At 34.0% G+C, this 19,756-nt stretch overlaps 1 protein-coding gene and 1 pseudogene across 4 annotated transcripts in view; one reads left to right on the top strand and one right to left on the bottom strand.

The window, feature by feature from the left end:
* DACH2 (dachshund family transcription factor 2) overlaps positions 1–19,756 on the bottom strand; it is a gene marked incomplete at both ends in the record, with an annotated part of 854,168 nt that overhangs the window by 216,216 nt on the left and 618,196 nt on the right. The gene's annotated exons all lie outside the window — the stretch shown is intronic.
* Positions 12,156–12,642, top strand: LOC308337017 (transcription factor BTF3-like; annotated as a pseudogene). The gene has a single exon. The product of its transcript is annotated as a transcription factor BTF3-like (transcript).

The following is a 19,756-nucleotide window of genomic DNA, read 5'->3' as shown; positions in this document are numbered from 1 at the left end:
GGTGGATAATTATTTAATGTACTATTGTTGGATCCTATTAGCTAGGATCTTGTTGAGAATCTTGGCATCCATATTAGTCAGGGATATTGGTCTGAAATTCTCCTTTTTGGTGGGGCCTTTGCTGGGCTTGGGGACCAAGGGAATGCTGGCTTCATAGAAAGAGTCTGGAAGTTTTCTTTCTGTTTCTATTTTTTGAAACAGCTTCAGGAGAATAGGTTATTTCATCTTTGAATGTTTGGTAAAATCCCCCAGGGAATACGTCAGGTCTGGGACTCTGGTTTGTGGGGAGGTTTTTGATCTGCTTCAATCTCATTACTATCTCATTACTAGAAATTGGTCTATTCAGTTTGTCAATTTCTTCCTGTTTCAGTCTTGGAAGTTTATATGTTTCCAGGAATGCATCCATTTCTTCTATGTTGCTTAAAGTATTGGCATATAACTGTTGATAATAATTTCTGATGATTGTTTCTATTTCCTTGGTGTTAGTCATGATCGCTCCCCTTTCATTCATAATTTTATTAATTTGGGTCCTTTCTCTTTTCTTTTGGTTTATTCTGGTTTATCAATCTTATTAATTCTTTCAAAGAACAAGCCTCTAGTTTCATTGATGTGTTCTACTGTATCTCTGGTTTCTAAATTATTGATCTCTGCTCTAATCTTAATTTATTTCCCTTCTTGTTTATGGGGTTTGTTTAATTTGTTGGTGATTATCCAGTTCCTTAAGGTGTAAAGGGAGTTGGTGTATTCAGGATTTTTCAATTTTTTTGAGTGAGACTTGGATGGCTATGTTTTTCCCCTTTAGGACCTCCTATGCCATCCCAATGAAAATACCACCAACACTTTTCAAAGTGCTGGAACAAACAATCCTAACATTTATATGGAACCAGAAAATACCCTGAGTCATTAAAGAAATGTTGAAAAAGAAAAATAAAGCTGGTGGTATCATGTTGTCTGATTTCAACCTTTATTACAAAGCTGTGATCACCAAGACAGCATGGTACTGGCACAAAAACAGACACATAGACCAATGGAGCAGAATAGAGAGCCCAGATATGGACCCATAACTCTATAGTAAAATAATCTTCAACAAAGCAGGAAAGAATATCCAAAGGAAAAAAATCTTTTCAATAAATGGTGCTGGAAAATGGGACAGCTATGTATAGAAGAATGAAACTCGACCATTCTCTCTTTCCATACACAAAGATAAACTCAAAATGGATGAAAGACCTCTTTGTGAGAGAAGAATCCATTAAAATCCTAGAGGAGAACATAGGCAGTAACCTCTTTGACATTGGCCACAGCAACTTCTTTCAAGACACGTCTCCAAAAGCAAAGGAAACAAAAGCAAAAATGAGCTTTTGGAACTTCATTAAGATCAAAAGCTTCTGCACAGCAAAGGAAATAGTCAACCAAACAAAGAGGCAACCCATGGAATGGGAGAAGATATTTGCAAATGACACTACAGACAAAGGGCTGATATCCAAGATCTATAAAGAACTCCTCAAATTCAACACCCAAAAAACAGATAATCACATCCAAAAAAATGAGCAAAAGACATGAACAGACACTTCTCCAATGAAGACATACAAATGGCTAGCAGACACATAAAAATTTTTCATCATCATTAACCATCAGGGAAATTCAAATCAAAACCGCATTGAGATACCACCATTCACCAGTTAGAATGGCAAAGATTAACAAGGCGGGAAGAAAACAAATGTTGGAGAGGATATGGAGAAAGGAGAACCCTCATACACTGTTGGTGGGAATGTAAGTTGGTGCAGTCACTTTGGAAAACAATGTGGAGATTCCTCAAAAAAAATTAAAAATAGAGCAACCCTATGACTCTGCAATTGCACTAGTGGGTATTTACCCCAAAATATAGACATAGTGAACAGAAGGGCCATCTGTACCCCAGTGTTCATAGCAGCAATGATCACAGTCAACAAAATGTGGAAAGGGCAGAATGCCTTTCAACAGATCAATGAATAAAGAAGATATGGTCCCTATATACAATGAAATATTACTCAGCCATCAGAAAGGATGAATACCCAGCTTTTGTATCAACATGGACGGGAATGGAGGAGATTATGCTGAGTGAAATAAGTCAAGCAGAGAAAGTCAATTATCATATGGTTTCACTTACTTGTGGAACATAAGCAATGACATGGAGGACATTAGGAGAAGGAAAGGAAAAGTGAATTGGGGTAAATCAGAGTGGTAGGTGAACCATAACAGATCGTTGACTTTGAGAAACAAACTGAGGATTTTAGAGGGGAGGGGGTGGAGGGATGGATGAGCCTGGTGGTGGGTATTAGGGAGGGCGCATATCACATGGAGCACTGGGTGTGGTGCATAAACAATCTTGGAACACTGAAAAAAATAAAATTATATGAAAAAAAAAAAGAAAGCTGAAAGGTAACCTAAGGAATTGGAGAAAAAAATCACAAATGACATATTTGATAAAGTGTTAGGATCTGAAACATAGAAAGTACTTATAAAATTCAACAGCCATGCAATAAATAATTCAATAAAAAGTGGGCAGAAGCCATGAATATATATTTTTCCAAAGAAAACATACAGGTGGCCAACTGACACATGAAAAGATGATCAACATCACTCATTATCAGTGAAACAGAAATCAAAACTACAATAACATATCACTTCACACCTATTAGAAAGGCTAAAATCAACAACACAAGAAACAACAGGTGGTGGTGAGGATGCAGAGAAAAGGGAAACCTATTGTACCATTTGTAGGAATGCAAAGTGGTGCAACCACTCTGGAAAACAGTATGGAGATTCCTCAAAAAGTTAAAAACAGTACTACCCCATGACCCAGCAATTGTACTAGTAGGTATTTACCCAAAGGATACAAAAATACTGATATTTAATAGCAGCATTACCAGCTATAGCCATATTATGGAAAGAGCACAAGTTCCTATTGATAGATGAATGGATAAATAAGTAGTATACATATACAATGGAGTATTATTCAGACAACAAAAAGAATGAAATCTTACCATTTACAGTGACATGGATGGAGCTAGAGTGTATTATAGTAAGCAAAGTTAAGTCAGTCAGAGAAAGACAAATACCATATGATTTCACTCATATGTGGAATTTAAGAAACAAACAGATGAACATAAGGGAAAGGGAAGAAAAAAAGAAAGGGAGGCAAACTATGAAAGAGACTCTTAAGTGTAGAAAACAGAGGGTTGTTGGTAGGGAGATGGGCAGGGGGTATGAGCTAAATGTGTGATCTGTATTAAGGAGGGTAGTTGTGATGAGCACTAGGTGTTTTACTTAAGTGAAGAATCACTAAATTCTACTGCTGAAAATAATATCACACTGTTAACTATAAACTTAAATACAGACATGAAAAATAGAAAGTATAGATCTTATATTCTAGTACTTTTAGCTTTTTAAAAAATTTTCTCCAAATTCTCTATGATCACTTTCTTATATTACCTGTCATGCCTAATACCTGAATTTTTCTGTACTAATAATGCTCCATCACTAGGACAAATCCTATCTTTTAAATTGGAAGTTACCCAAAATAATCCATTGCTAAGAACTACTGTAATAGACTGATTGACTTTTCTTGGAGTAGTTAATCACAGTAACAAAGTTAATGTTTTCCTTTGAAATTTCTAAGTCAAAACTTACTACAGAATCGTTCATTTTAACTATTTTATCTCTAAGCATACTTTCCTGTAGGCTATTTAGAAGACAAAACAATGTTGGTTATGACATTTCCATTTATGTGTTTATTTTGGACATTGCAGGGGAATGTGGTTCTTTGTTTCTATTGACGACAGAGCTAGAATTACAGTATGTCCTACAGTATAGTAATCCATAAAACTTTCAGTATTATATATATAATGAAATGGCATACCACATAACCAGCATCCAGTAAATATTTATTGACTACCAACTATGTTCCATAAGCAACTGCCAAAGTTGATACAATTGATCTATCCTTTACATATTTATCATCACAAATTTATGTATGAGACTGTTCTAGGTTAATGAATATAAACAGGAAAACTAGACAATTATCACGTTGCTGCATAAGAATAAGGAGCTTTCCCATATTTCATAATGAAGCAGATAGAATCCCTAGAGTTAGTTTGTACATTTAAACTCAAATAGGTCATTTCATTAGCTCTTGTAGCTAATGAATTACACTTGCTGATAACAAAGACATTGTTTTTAAGAATTAGAAAAAAGGTGGGGTGCCTGGGTGGCTCAGTGGGTTAAAGCCTCTGCCTTCAGCTCAGGTCATGATCCCAGGGTCCTGGGATCGAGCCCCGCATTGGGCTCTCTGCTCAGCGGGGAGCCTGCTTCCTCCTGCTCTCTCTCTCTCTGCCTGCCTCTCCTCCTACTTGTGATCTTTCTTTCTTTCTCTGTCAAATAAATAAATAAAAATTTAAAAAAAAGAATTAGAAAAAGGGGGCACCTGGGTGGTTCAGTCATTAAGTATCTGCCTTCTGCTCAAGTCATGATTCCAGGGTCCTAGAATTGAGCCCTGCATTGGGCTCCCCACTTGGCAAGCTCCCCCTGCTGTTCTCTCTCTCTTTCTCTCTCTGTCAAATAAATAAATAAAATCTTAACAAAAAGTAGAAAAAGAAAATCTAATGATAACCATATATATATTTATATATATATGTGTGTGTATATATATGTACATATATATGTGTATATGTTTATATGTGTATATGAAACTGTTCTAGGCTAATGAATATAAACAGGAAAATTAGACAATTATCACATTGCTGCATAAGTATAAGGATATACTTATATACACATATATACACATACACATATATATGTATATATACACACATATATACATATATATACACACATATATATACGTATGTATATATGGTTATCATTAGATTTTCTTTTTCTACTTTTTGTTAAGATTTTATTTATTTATTTGACAGAGAGAGAGAGAGAGAACAGCAGGAGGAGCTCGCCAAGCTGGGAGCCCAATGCAGGGCTCAATTCCAGGACCCTGGAATCCTGACTTGAGCAGAAGGCAGATACATATATACATATACATATATACACACATATATATGGTTATATTTTAATGTATATTTATATATATGTATATATATATTTTATGTACACATATATTTTGTGTATATGTATATGTGTGAATATGTATGTGTGTGTGTGTGTGTGTGTGTTGGTATTTATAATATATTACAGGAAGGGAGGTAAACTGCACATCCTTTGTTTTTAATCTTAAGAAACAAGGATTTTATAATTGTTGCTTTGCCACTGATACGATCTTTTGATTTTTTTTTTTTTTTTTTGCAAAGAAGGAGTAGGAAACCCAGTAATGGTCTAACATTTCATCAAAAAAATGCTAGTTATCATAGCAAACAAAGATTCTGTTCGCCATTATCAAATTGAAATCTACTTATTTGCTTTGCAATGCGAGCAGAGTCAAGAACCCACTATTTGGGGAAATTTCTTTTCTAATTGCATTGTGTTCCTACCCATTATGAAGTCACCTAAATCTATTAACCTGTATATTGATGAAACCATATGTGTAATCGCTTTAATTTCTTCACCATGAGTTATTTTCTCATGGAAGAATGTTGGTTTTGGAGTTTAAAGTATTTTATTTGACTATATACTATCTATTTGAACTTAGCCAAATTGCTGAGCCTCTTCGGGCTTTGGTTTCTTCAACTCCCAAGGATGTAATAATACCTGTTCTACTTACCTTGCAGAATTTTTATCATTATCAAAGGCAATAAATAGGTGAGAAACAGCTTTGTGAGCCAAATTGCTAAACAAACTTGAGCCTTCAAGGAAGTTCCTCACAATATGTTTTTCTCTTTTGCCAAGTCATGGACCTACTAAGAAGAGTCCAACACATGACTTAGAAAGCAAAGGAATGCAGTAACAACTGAATTGATCATTATATACTATTGAGTATGTACAATCAAAACCTCCAAGAATGTGTTCAAGCATTCTTACTACCATAAATGTCAGTAATACATATGTTTTGAAGGGAAGATGAAACCTATCCATAACACATTTCTTTGTAAGACTTTTTGTGGCTCCTGGAGTCCATTAGCATTCAATGGAAAAAGATCTAAGACCTACAAACATTATTAAATCTTTAGTGACCAGAATGATTTGTGACAGTAGCATTTACTGACAATGAAGAATATGATGTACAGAATAGCTATTGCACTCAGTCTGTCTAGTCTTCAAATTCTTTGGTTTGTGAAGATAAAACTGTTCTTTAAAAGAGAGTATTATTTTGCATGATCATACTAATGTATAATACATACTTCAATAATATGGTCTCTGGCATTTAATTAAACTTCTTAATTTAGTTTTTGTAATAACATTCAAAGATCATTATCAGGAACAAAGCAACAAATTTAAAACCTTTGTTTCCTAAAATTAAACACAAGGTACATGTTCTTTCCTTCTGCCACGATAGTCAGAATATTGAAAGTAACACTAAAATATTTGGATTGGAAGTTTTCACTAGATCTCATTTTCCTTCTTTTTAAAATCAATTTCTTTGTTCTTGAGCACATCTCCTGTCAATAAAATGAAAAATGATATAGATTTAGGAAAATAGTGGTCTCAGTGTAACATCTCTCATATTATTATTCCAGTATCATCTGTTGCAAAGTAAGACCAATTCCCACATCTAATTACAAACAGGATTTCAGAGTCATTAAAGAAAATACATTTCCATTAGTGCTGCTGTAAGATGATAGAGAAAAAATGAATATTAGTTCATGTTCCACCTCTGCTTTTCAAGCTTTGAATATTTAGACCTCTGTACTCAGACACCATAAATTTGTGGAAGATCAACAAGGTGATAGACATGTAAAAATGCTTCATACTAAATAGTTCAACTGTGTTACTTGCATTTTGTCATTAGTTTTTCTTCCATTGCATTTAGTTCTGATAGTAAAAATAACAAGAAATGGAAAGGTTCCTTCCCTATTACTTAGCAGGTGCCCGGAGGTATATCCTTGCATTCTACAAAGAATTGTTCTAAATACTTCAAAGTAAATTAGGTACAACAAGACTTACATACGAAAATGGATTACTTGCAAGTAGGTAATTTTGATTCAATGAGACAAAGTTTTTTTTTTTTTCCCTGCTATTAAAATGCAGTGCCAGTTTTTAGAATGCAAGAAAGGTTATAAACTAAATAAAGTAAAGTAGACCATACAGTATGCCTAAATGGTTTAAATGCAAACTAAGAGATACATATTTTCTTTTAGTGAATGCACACCATGCATTAATGCTTCAGGGAGGACTATATCCTGAATGAAGTATTGCTGAATGACTGAAGTACACAATCAATAGCAATGTATTTAGTTACAGCTTTTCTTATGGAAAGTCTGTTTAGATAGTCCAGAGACTTTTAATGTTTTGTTATTCATAGTATGTTAAGCCATGCAGTTCATGGAGACCAGAGCTTTTCTAAACTGAAGGAAGATTAATATAATTGATCTTATTCTATAAGTATAGGAGAGAGAAATCTTCTCCTTTCAGTTTTAACTCTTTCAAGAACAATGATAAGCCCAATTCACCTTCCATCATATATTAATGATTTTACTATTTTATTGTGGGGGGACATTGGACCAGGGCTACATTTTTTTTTTTTGCCCTGTGCTGTTGAGATACATTATATAGCACTTCAGCACTATCTAATGTGTATTAATAAGGTGTATTCTAGTTAAACTAGAACTCTAGAAAAGAAGCAGAGGGTTGACAATCAAACAGTATCTGGATTATTAGTTTTCTAAAATTTATTTATACGTAGTCTCTGACCTAGATGGCCACTCTTACATATGTATAGAACACTTCTCTTGCTCCCTTCTGAAATTAAAGTGCCGAAATAACCAGTTACCTTATACACAAAGGTAGAATTACCATAGCTGTTACTGACCTTAAATGTCATCCACTTCCTATTTTGGTATGTAAAAAGAAACAGAGGGTTACCTACAGGAAGAAAATTGCTTCTTGGCAGACATGTTTCTAGCACCCAGATCTTCTAACATCCAATAATCATTTGGCTTATTCTGCAACCTTGTAACTTAGTTTCAAATGCATCCTCTTATTTTTCCTCCTTTCCAAACCATCCTGACAGTTCTTGTTTCTTGCTTGAAGGAAAGGATTCAGCCTGATCAAATGTAATCTAGTTATCTACAATCCACACAAATACTTTATAAATTGAAGCATGTACCAAATGCATTTTATAAATAATAATAATAGATATTGATAACATCCAAGATGGGAAATAATCAGAAATAGGAAGATTTTGGCTAGGAGGCACATGTCTCTCTTCATTTTCTCTTTTCTCTCTCTTTCTCTGTCTCACACTTCCAGAAACATTATTACAGTATATGAAATTCTATTAATATATCCGGAAGTTAATTCCAAAAGTAGACACAGCTCATAAATGCAGTAAAAAGAGTATGGTGAAGAGGAAAAGGAGAAGATAGAGTTGGAAACATCATTAAGAAACAGAAGCTAGGCACAAGTGGTGATTAAGACCATTCCACAGGTCAACTGAAAATATCAGTTGAGCTCCTTGAATGTTTCACTTTCTGTCATTTTGTCAATAGAACTTCCAGATAATGGTGATAATTATGAGTTTTATGAAAATTTTAAAAACTTGTAAATCGATACTCCTACCTAAAGAGTCCCCTATGGAAAACAAAACCCACAAGAATTTACAAAAAGAAAGTTTAACCCTCCATATGCCAAAGTATGCACATCTGTCTCCATAGAAAGACTAGAGACCCAGAAATCAGGGGTGTTTTACAAATTACTCATGGGGTGCCTGGGTGGCTCAGTCAGCTAATCATCTGACATTTGGTTTCAGCTTAGGTCACAGTCTCAGGGTTATGAGATCAAGCCCCATGTTGGACTCTGCATTCAGTGCAGAATCTGTTTGAGAGTCTCTCTCTCCTTCTCCCTTTGCCCCCCTCAAGTAAATAAAATCTTTAAAAAAATTACTCCTATAGATTATTTCCAGTGGTAATATTAAAATTTTATGATTTTTTACCAAAGTAAGGTGCAATTTTAAATTGGACCACTTCAGTAGGAATTCAACTTTTACAACCTATCTTGAGACTTTTTTGCAATATAGTGACACAAAAAACCTTATTTCCAATTCTTGCCATTATTCCCAGTTAGCTAGTTATGTGATTTTTCCTTCATTGACTATAAATTAGCAGCTAACATAAAATAGAAACTATTTTGTTAAAATAGAAGATTTTATTAAGCTAATATGGAATAGAAGATCTTTATTAAATGTTCTGATATAGAGACAATTAAACTTATAAATGCACAGCGATTTACAGACAAAAGTCAGGGTATAACTATAGCATGGGAAACACTAGGATCACTAGACTGAAGGCATAAAAGTTTTGTTTCTATTACTACTAATTTTCTACTATTATTAAATTGTGTAACTTTAAGGAAGGCACTGGATTTATTTGTACCTTTCTTTTCTAAAACAGTAGGAAGAGTATTGGCTTCGGCACTGGATTTATTTGTACCTTTCTTTTCTAAAACAGTAGGAAGAGTATTGGCTTCTTACTTGCCTCACAAGAGTATCATAAAGGCATAAGGAGGTCAATAATTATATTTTGGCAATATGTATTTTAAAATAATTAAAATGCTGATATGTATATATCATTTTTATATTAGTAGAGAATAAATTTTTCCATGATTATAAATAATATACTATTGTAATTAAAGCACTTAAACAAAGTGTTTTCTCCTGTTTGCCAAAAAGAAATTGATTAAGAAAATACTTTGTTCATTGAATAAATGTGTAAAAATATTACATATCTTAACACCCCAAAACACTCCTGGGAAACCTGCACAGCACTCACAAAGATGAAAAAGAGTCTTTCTTTGGTCTTGTCATCTTTAACACTAAAATAATAGCCTAGACATTTTGCTTATTTAGAATAAAAGACCTACTTCCTTTGCCTTTTGAAGCACTTGAAAATTTAAAAGAGAAAAACTAAAAATGCTGACCGCATAATAGCTGACTATTCATGGTGGGTGTAGAACATGAAAGGTTACAGTATGGATCTGTGCCTACGCATTTCTTTCAACTTCAGCAGCATCCTCCGACTTCTGCTAACTTGGCAATCATACAGCTGACAGAGTTCTGAGTTTTCTAAATAATGCTTGTGCTTTTCTTCTAACATGTCAGTACAAAAGTATCAATTTTGCCCCAGTGTTGTTCATGATGCTGATTTGACTTGACAGCATTCCATTAAACCAATGAGGTTTTTTTTTTTCTTCTTCATGGTTCCTTAAATATTCCTCTGAGTGATGTATTTGTGGTTTTTTAAACAGATTATGAAGGAATCACATTTATAAGAAAACTTCATGGCAGATACAGTCAGGAAAAAAAAGTTAAAAAACAGTAAAATTTTATAACAAAACACTTTTCCATTTCTCTTGATTTCTCAAATGTCACCCTTTTCCCTCCCCCAGCCCCAAAATAAAAGCTCTACATTTCAAAACTTTTGAACTTCTAAGGAAATACCACTGAAATATATAGTACTGCTTGGTATCTCTCTTGGGAAAGCAAAAACACATTCATTAAATCATGCATGTTAACTTCAGTGTCTACACAAGGAAAACAAATGCTTTGTTCCTTATTCAGTCCTTTATGAAAGCAGGACTTTATGAAAGTCCTTTATGAAACCAGGACAACCCACTGATGCTCCATTGATTATGTCCCAGCAGTATAAAGCAGTCTAAAGCCAGAAAGTATGAAGAAAAGAGCATTTGTGCTCTATTTTTAGAATAAAGTAAATATTTTTCAGAGAAGCTGCTGCCCCATAAAATGTAAACCTTAAACATCTGGAGAAAAGAACTTTTGCCTCATGGTTAAAAATGATTGAGATGTAAATAAGTCCTGGGGGGGGGGGGTTAGAGGCTTCTTTGCAAATTTCTTCAAGCCATTTAAGATAAATACTAGGATCTTAGAATGATCTCCTAGAGAAGGAACTTGTAACTATTCATGACCCAGCTGGAGAGGCTTGACAATTTGATTCATATTGAAAAAGAAACCTGGTCTGGGAATGCATCAGGTAAAGTAGACAAGGACGCAGTTTGCACATGGAGAGTAATACTTGTGAAATGACTTTCATTTTGTTGGCAAGAAAGAGAAGTCAACAATTTTCAATAAAATTTAGAAATACTTTTCCTTAGAAAATGTTCTGGGTTCAAAAAAGAGGTAAAATCTGAAACAGTTAGAGTTAAGTATTTGGGTCCCCAAACCCCCTCTTTTCTACTAGTTGTACACAATCTCTACCCATTAGGCTTTGTCCAAGGAACTCCCTCCTTTCATCATCATCAACTCTCACACTTTCATTCACACTAATATGTAAACAACTAATAAATGTGAAAATTATAATACCCTAGGGAAATTTAAAATGAACTTTGTACTTTGCATTAGAGAAGTACTAAGAGAGTTGACAATACCAGAAATATTGTATTTTCCCAGATACCATTAAACATTTTTACTGACAGATAAAATCACCCCTGGTTAAATGTCTTATATTAATTGATTAATTAAATCTGATTTTGCTAAAGAAAAAATGTTCTTTGAGAATCCACGCCCAATCAACTTCCCTCAGTAAGTCAGAAACCAAAACCCTGACACATGAGTGAAATATTTCCTACAGTGAGTGCCTACATTAAGGTTCTATATTGGGTTTCTACACTGAGAGTCAGTGGCCTTAACTGAGATTTCTAGAAAGTTTCTCCAACTCTATTTTTTTTATTCCCAGAGAGAAACTGATTTTCACTGTGTGCACTAAGATTTTTTTTTCCTCCCATATATATTTATTGAGATTTATTAATAAAATTTAAGCAGAAATATAGCCAGAGTATTTTGATAAATAATTACTTATGGTTAAGCATTATCCTTTTATTATTAACATAATATATATGTTTATATGCATGTGTGTATAACACATATTTATAAATGTTTGTGTGTGTCCTCTAGCTGCCATCTTATATCCCCATGTGTGTGCACCTTATCTCAGCTGGTCCTCCAAAGACCCCCTGAGCACCAATCCTAGTGCCACAGGTGGTCCCATTCCCATGCCATCAAGATGAAAGAAACTATCATAAACCAGGAGAAACTCACCAAATTTCAAGCACAAGTGTGCATTGGTGGGAAAAGAACTGCTCACCAAAAGAAGGTGGTTCATAAAACAAGTACAAGAGATGATAAAAACAAAACAAAACAAAAACAAAAACTTTAGTCCTTCTTAAAGAAGTTTGGGGTAAACAATATCTCTGGTATTCAATATGTTCACAAACCAAGGAACAGTGATCCACTTTAACAACCCTACAGTTCAGGCATCCCTAGCAGTAAACACTTTCACTGTTACAAGCCTTGCTGAGACAAAGCAGTTGACAGAAATGCTACCAAATATCTTAAGCCAACCGGATACAGACAGTCCAACTAGTTTAAGAAGACTGGCTGAAGCTCTGCCTTAGTAATCTGCAGAAGGAAAAGCACCACTTGCTACCAAAGAGAAGGATGACAATGAAGTTCCAGATATTGTGGAGGATTTTGATGAAACCTCCAAATGAAGTAAACTGAATTGAGTCAACTTTGGAACAAGATGAAACTTGAAGTTATTACGAGGAGCTGCTATTTTATGACTGCTTTTTAAAATCTTGTTCATGGATAAAATCCAGATCTCTATTATTTTTAAACCCAAACCCCTTGGACACTGCAGTTCTTTTCAGTTTTTGGCTTATGCACAATTCATTCTTTGCAGCTAATTAAGCTGAAGAAGCCAGGGAATAAAGTTTGAAACTAAATTAATAAAGTTCTTTGCCTAGTTAGAAAAAAATGTGTGTGTGTAATTTTGGGTGTGGTAATTCCCTTGAAAGGGCTTTTATTTAACTATTTTAAGGTTTAAGATTAAGGCTTTTGTCTTTCCATACTGTAAGCCAGGAGAGAAAGGAAAAGTCCTAAGAATATAATAATTTCCCTGAGGACATACCTGAATCCATAAACAATGTATTTTTTTAAAGATTTTATTTATCTATTTGACAGAGAGAGAGACATCACAAGTAGGCAGAGCAGCAGGCAGAGAGGCGGGTGTGGGGGGGGAAGCAGGCTCCCTGCTGAGCAGAGAGCCCAACACAGGGCTTGATCCCAGGACCCGGAGATCATGACCTGAGCCAAAGGCAGAGACTTAACCCACTGAGCCACTCAGGTGCCCCAACAATGTATTTTTTTTAAAGGACATGTACTGTGGTGATCACTGGGTGTTATACTTACCTAATGAATCACTGAACATTGCATCAAGGACTAATTATGTACTATAAAGTGGCTAACTGAACATAATAAAAAATAATAAAATTTAAAAAATTTAAAAAGATTTTATTTGAGACAGAGAGAGAGGGAGAGAGTGCACAGCAAGGGGGAGGGACAGAGGGAGAAGCAGGCTCAGATGTGGGACCTGGCCCCAGGACACTGAGATCATGACCTGAGCTGAAAGCAGATGCCCAACCAACTGAGCCTCCCAGGCACCCCCATAACAATGTGTATTAAGACAGTTCAGTCACTGACAAACTTCCCAATATGTAACTTCTTCTCTTCTTGTTCTCCTGTTCATGCTATTTCAGCAAGAAAGTCTTGTGAAAGCCTCCCCCCACACCTGGAGTCAAATAGTCATGTGTTTATCTCTGGTAGTAAAACTCTTTGCACTCTTCTTGGACTAAGCTTTTGTCCCTTAAACAATCTCACCTCTACGTGTGACCAGTAGGCAAGAGTTGGAATGCTAGGTTAATTCTAGAAAGACCATACAAAAGCACTGGTTTTGATGAAATGCTGCTATAATTAACCATTTGTAGTATGATTTATTTCTCTGTTCCATATCAGTATACTATAAACTTTTAAAAAGTCAGAAGTCAGTTCTTCTCTCCCTACATCAACTAAAATATCATATATCATTTCTTACTTCTTCAAGTCACAATCCTTGCTATTCTCAACATTCTTGGGGGCACTGGAGTTTATGCTATCCAACAGGATCAGAAGGGAATTATAATGTTGGAATATCATGAAATCTGTACAACAAGTTCAGAGTTCAGAGTGACTAGGAAATGTATGATCAATTACAATCTATTTTTTGAAACTGATCTCTGGGTATGTAATCCAGGAATTTCACTTTGGGAATATAAATTATTGCAGCCACTTCAGAAAATAGTTTGGCATTTCTTTAAAATAATAAACATAAAGTTACCATTTGACCCAGCAGTTCCACTTCTAGTTATATACCCAAGAGACGTGAAAACATATGTCCACCTAAAACCTTGCACATGAACATTTATAGTAGCATCATTTATAATAAGCAAAATGTAGAAACAACTTAAATGTTCATCAACAGATGAATGGTGAAACAAAATATATTGTCTTTATATGATGTAATATTATTCAAGCATTAGAAACCAAGAAGTACTGATAAATGCTACAACATGGGTGAAACTTGAAAACATTATGTCATGTTACAGGCCAATATCCCTGATAAACATGGATGCAAAAATCCTCAACAAAATACTGGCATACAAAATACTAGCATACAGAATTCAAAAATATATTTTAAAAAATCATTCACCACAACCAAGTGGGATTTATTTCTGGGTTACAAGTATAGTTCAATACTCATAAATCAATCAATGTGGTACATCACATCAATAAGAGAAATGATAAGAACCATATGATCATTTCAATAGATACAGGAAAAATCATTTGACAATGTACAACATCCATTCATGCGGACATCAGTAAAAGGGAAAAACAAAGGGGGAGAAATCGGAGTGGGAGATGAACCATGAGAGACTATGGACTCCAGGAAACAAACAGGGTTTTAGAAGGGAAGGGGTGGGAGTACAGGTGAGCCTGGTGGTGGGTATTAAGGAAGGCAGAGATTGTATGGAGCATTGGGTGTTATACACAAACAACGAATCATGGAACATGACATCAAAAACTAATGATGTACTGTAAGGTGACTAACATAACACAATAAAACAAAATAAAACAAACAAACAAACAAAAAATACAAAGTTAGTTTAGAAGAACCAACCCCAACATCATAAAGGCCATATATGAATAACCCACAGCAAACACCATTCTGTATGGGGAAAACCTGAGAGAATTTCCCCTAAGTTCAGGAACAAGACAAGGATATCCTTTCTCACCATTTTTATTCAACATATTACTGGAAGCCCCTGTCACAGAAATTAGACAACCAAAAATAAATAAATAAATAAATAAATAAATGACGTCTAAATTGATAAGGAAGAAATAAAACCTTCACTATTTGCAGATGCTATGGTATTATATTTAGAAAATTCGAAGGACTCCACCAAAAACTGCTAGAACTGATGAATGAATTCACTAAAATTTCAGGATACAAAATCAATGTACAGAAATCCATTACATGTCCATATACCAATAATGAAACAGCAGAACGACAAATTAAGAAAACCTATTTACAACCGCACCAAAATAATAGGATACCTAGGAATAATCCTAACCAAAGAGGTGAAAGATATGTACTCTAAAAATGATAAGCACCAATAAAAGAAACTGAAGACAACACAAAGAAATGGAAAAATGTTTGAAGAACAAACACCGTTAAAATGTCTATACTACCCAAAGCAGTCTACACATTTAATGCAATTCTTTTGAAAACACCAACAGCGTTTTTCACAGAACTAGAACAAACAATTCTAAATTCTAAAATTTGTATGGAACGTCAAAAGTCCCCAATGAGCCAGAGCAATTTTGAAAAAGAAATCCAGAGCTGGAGACATCACAAATCCTGTCTTTAAGTTATATTACAAAGCTGTACTAATCAAAACATGATATTACTAGCACAAAAATAGACACATAGATTAATGGAACAGAATAGAAAACCCAGAAATGAACCCACAACTATATGGTCAATTAATCTTTGACAAAGCAGGAAAGAATATCTAATGGGAAGAAAGAATGTCTTTTTAACAAACGGTGTTGGGGAAATTGGACAGCAACATGCAAAAGAAAGAAATGACCACTTTCTTACACCATACACAAAAACAAATTCAAAATGAATGAAAAACCTAATTATAAGACCTGAAACCATAGAAGTTCTAGAACATAGGTGGTAAATTTCTTGACATTGGCCAAAGCAACTTCTTTCTAGATATGTCTTCCGAAGCAAAGGAAACAAAAGTAACAAAATAAACTATTGAGAGTACAACAAAATAAACATCTTCTTTACAATGAAGGAAACAATAAACAAAACTAGAATGCAACCTATGGAATGGGAGAAGATCTTTGCAAGCAACATATGATAAAAGGTTAGTATCCAAAATATGCAAAGAACTTATAAAATTCAACACCCAAAATACAAACAATCCAATTAAAAAATGGGCAGAAGACACAGACACATTTTTTCCAAAGAAGTTATCTAGATTGTCAACAAACACATGAAAAGATACTCATCTGGTATTTGTCTTTCTCTGATTGATTCATTTCCTTTAACATAATAGCATATGATTTCATTCATATACAGAATTTAAGAAACAGAATGGATCAACATTCAGGAGGGGGAAAAGAGAGTGAAGGAAATAAATCATGAAAGATTCTTAACTATAAAGAACAGAGGGTTGATAGAGGGAGGTGGATGGGGGATTAGATAGATGAGTGGTGGGTATTAAGGAGGACACTTGTTATGATGAGCGCTGAGATTTATATGTAAATGATGAACCACTAAATCCTACACCTGAACCAATATTGAACTGTATGCCAAATAACTAGAATTTAATAATATATATTAAATTATATATATAATATATTACTATTATATATAAATTAAATTCTAGTTATTTGGCATACAGTTCAATATTGGTTCAGGAGTAGGGTTTGGTTCATATATATATATTGGTTCATATATATATAATTTAAATTATATATATATAATTTAAATTCTAGTTATTTGGCATACAGTTCAATATATATATGTGTGTGTATATATATATATGTGTGTGTGTATATATATACACACACACATATATATATATATTCATCACTACTTACCATCAAGGAAATGCAAATCAAAACTACAATGAGATATCACCTCACCCCTGTCACAATGATTAAAATCAACAATCAGGAACACAAAAAAACAAGAGGTGTTGACAAAGATGTGGAGTAAGGAGAACCCTCTTACACTGTTGTTTGAATGCAAACTGGTGCAGCCACTCTGGATAAGGGTACAGAGGTTCTTCAAAATGTTAAAAATAAAACTACACTATGATTTAGCAATCACATTACTGGACATATACCCAAAGAATACAAAAACACTAATTCATAGGGATGCACACATCTCTATCTTTATAGCAGGATTATTTATGCTAGCCAAGATATGGAAGCAGCCCAAGTGTCCACTGGTTGCTGAATGGATAAAGAAGAAGTATATAATATTATTCATCTATTAAAAAACATGAAATCTTGCTGTTTGCTACAACATGGATGGAGCTGTACAGTGTAATGCTAAGAGAAGTAAGTTGGTCAGAGAAAGACAAATACCATATGATTTTACTCATAATGCGGAGTTAAGAAACAAAACAAATGAGCAAAGGGAAAAAGAGAGAGAGAGGGGCAAACCAAGAAACAGACTCTTAATTATGAAGAACTGATGGTTACCAGAGGGGAGGGTGGGGGATGGGTTAAAAAGTGATTGGGACTAAGTAGTGCATTTGTCATGATGAGTGCCAGGTGATATATGGGATTGTTGAATCACTATATTGCACACCTGAAACTAATGTACCACTGTATGTTAATCAACTGGAATTAAAATAAAAACTTACAAACCAAAAGAAAAGAAAAGAAAACATTACATCAAGTTAAAGAAGCCAGGCCTAAGAGGTCACATATTATATGATTCTACTTATAGGAAATGTCTAAAACAGGTAAATTCATACAGCATAATTAATTATTAGATTAGTGTTTCCCAGGGATGGGGGAGTTGGAGGAGAATTGCGGAGTGACTCCTAATGGTTACGGGGTTTCTTTTGAAGGTAATGAAAAATGTCTGGAATTAGATAATGGTGATAGTTACTATGAATATAGTAAAGTAACTGAGTTGTACACATTAAAAGGGTAAATTTTGGTACATGTGAATTGTATTTTAATAAAACTTATAAAAGTTTCACTTTGTGACAAAATGGATGGACTTTGATGGCATTATGCTAAGTAAAATAAGTCAGATGGAGAAAGACAAATACTGTGTGATTTCACTTTATGTTCAATCTGAAAAACAAAACAACTAAGCTCATAGATACAGAAAACAGATTGGTGTTTGTGAGATGAAGGGATACAAAAGGTACAAACTTCCAGTTACAAAATAAGTCATAGTGATGTAATGTACAACATAGTGCCTATAGCTGATAACAGAATACTTCATATTTGAAAGCTGTTAGATGAGTAAATCTTAAGTGTTCTCATTAAAAAAATGTAACTATGTATGATGACAGGGGTTAAATAGATTTATTGTGGTGATCTCACAACATATACAGATGTCAAATCATGCTCTATAGTTAAAACTAATATAGTTAAAACTAACAAAGAAATGTTATATAATTGTTTTCTAGTCCCAATGTGCAGAAGAATATTTGCAGCTGATAGATTAACATTAACCTGAGCCACAAAAGAATAGAAATTTTTGAACAATTAATTTACAAGATTTCTGTATAATAAAAGCTGATTTTTCAAGACAAAAATCCCCTCAATTTATATAGTTAAAAACTTTTTAACTTTCCACTAAAGACACAAGTGTTTATTGAACTTGAATTCAATGCATGCGATGGGTCATCACATTCACTGGTCATATTCATACAGCAGTAATAATGATATCCAAGTATCATAGAACCAGAGAGAATTACAGTTTAGAAAAAAAAATGTTTATTTCTATGTTCCTTACACTAATATGTTCACTAACTGTGAACATTCATTAAAGGTGAAAGAATGTCTAATGTTCCCAGCTGTAAAAGTTTATGCATATTAAACTGCCCTTTATAAAGGAAATATAAATTAAAAAGTGCATGATGACTATTTTAATTTTTATATACACATACACTCTTAAGAGGTAGATATGTGCTGTAAATCAGCTTTTGAAATCTGGCATGGTAATAAGCTAAGCAAATTACTATTGAATTTTTTTCAAGTTCAACTCATTTACAAAATTTTATTTTTAAAATAAAATATAGCAATAATTAGCTATTGTAAACCCCATTTATGAACACAATCTCCCAAGTAACATATAATTCACAACTCATTTACAATAATTTCTCCAAAGGTTTCAAAGAAAGGAATTAAAATTCTATTTTTCTTGGTCTAGTTTAAGAGCTATTCCTTAGGGGTGCCTGGATGGCTCAGTGGGTTAAGACCTCTGCCTTTGGCTCAGGTCATGATCTCAGGGTCCTGGGATTGAGACCCACACTGGGCTCTCTGCTCAGCAGGGGGCCTGCTTCCTCCTCTCTCTCTGCCCGCCTTTCTGCATACTTGTGATCTTTGTCTGTCAAAAAAATAAATAAAAATCTTATAAAAAAAAGAGCTATTCCTTATATTTTCCTTTTCTCTTGTTTGTCACCTGTTTGTTTAATCCTTAAGGAAAATATGTGTTTCTTAGAAGCTACTGCAAATCGA

This window comes from Martes martes (assembly GCF_963455335.1).
Source record: "Martes martes genome assembly, chromosome: X".
Classification (NCBI taxonomy): Eukaryota; Metazoa; Chordata; class Mammalia; order Carnivora; family Mustelidae; genus Martes; species Martes martes.
The sequence above is the reverse complement of the archived record's forward strand: the minus strand, read 5'-3'. Positions and strand labels throughout refer to the sequence as shown.